This window comes from Elephantulus edwardii, unplaced genomic scaffold (assembly GCF_000299155.1).
Source record: "Elephantulus edwardii isolate Elephantulus edwardi_28Jun2011 unplaced genomic scaffold, EleEdw1.0 scaffold00325, whole genome shotgun sequence".
NCBI lineage: Eukaryota > Metazoa > Chordata > Mammalia > Macroscelidea > Macroscelididae > Elephantulus > Elephantulus edwardii.
Genome location: NW_006400075.1, coordinates 826,980 through 828,608, shown reverse-complemented (window position 1 = coordinate 828,608; position 1,629 = coordinate 826,980).

The following is a 1,629-nucleotide window of genomic DNA, read 5'->3' as shown; positions in this document are numbered from 1 at the left end:
TACAATTATCACATGCATATGCAGCAATTGGAAATGCCATGGATTTCACCAAGAACTCCTTACTCTTTAAATTGACACATTTACTCTTTTCCACATTTACTTTTGAGTACTTTAAAGTGGTCCTTAACAGGTAAAAACACAATCACAAAATGGGCACAGGATGTGAATAGACACGTCACCAAAGAAAACATTCAGGTGGCAAACAAACATGAAGAAATGTTCAAAATTCCTAGCTCTAAGAGAGATGCATATAAAAACAATTATGAGATATAATTTAACCCCAGTAATAGTAGCAATGTTTAACAAAGCAGGAAACAGTAAATGAAGGTGATGTTGTGGAGAGATTAGAACCCTTATTCACTGCTGATTGGAGTATAAATTGGTGCAACCATGATGGAATGTAATCTGGCCCTTTCTCAAAAAGTTGGAAATACAAATACCAATTTGACTTAGTAATTCCACTACCAAGAATATACCTTTAAAAACCCAGAGCTGCTTCTCAAACAGATACACACACACTCTGTTTATTGCTGTATTATTCACAAGAGCAAAGAGATTGAAATAACCCAAGTGCCCATCAACAAATGAATAGATAGAAAAACTATGGTATATTCACACAATGCAGAATACTACACAGCACTGAAAAACAGGAACTCATAAAATACTATACAACATAGGTGACCCTGTAGGACATTATTCTGAGTGAAATATCTCTCTCATGAAAGGACAAATACTGAATAACACCATTGTTATAAAGCAGGACTTATATGGGAGTTGGAGGGAGACTAAGAAAAGATAGGATAAATAATGAACATTACATTGGAATAGAAGAAGGAAAGAACTGTTTAAAAGGAAAATGTTGTTGTTGTTGTTATGTGCCATCGAGTCACTTGTGACTTATAGCAACCCTATGTACAAGAGCCCTAAATGACATTCTATCCTATGCCAAATTTGCCTTCTCAAACACACTCATTCCTACCACTTCACTCACAGAATTAATCCATCTCATCAAGGGTCTTCCTCTCCTGTGCCGTCCCTCCACTCTCCCAAACATGATGTCACTCTCCAAGGACCAGTCCCTCCTTGCAACATGTCCAAAATATGTCAGACAAAGCTTCAGAATCCTTGACTCCAAGGAGCACTCCGGCTTCACCCTTTCCAGGACAAACCTGTTTGCTCTCCTAGCAGTCCATGGTATATGCAACACTCTTCTCCAGCACAACAGCTCAAAGGCATCAATTATCTTTCTATCATCCCTATTCGCTGTCCAACTCTCTGATGCATAGCACGTAATTGCTTGGATCAGGTGCACCTTAATCTCCAGCCTGATGTCACTGCTCTTCAGTACTATTGAGAGGTCCCTCACAGCTGACCTTCCCAATGCAATTCAACTCCTGATTTCCTGGCTGCTGTTACCAAGAGTGTTGAGTGTGGAACCAAGTAAACTAAAACTGTTAACTATCTCAATCTGTTCACCATCCATCCTGATGTTGCCAATTGGTCCAGTGGTGAGAATCTTTGTTTTCTTGATGTTGACCTTCAATCCATATTGAAGACTGCAGTCCTTGACCTTTTGCAGCAAGCGCTTCAGGTCCTCCTCAGGTTCAGCAAGCAGGGTTGTGTCATCCA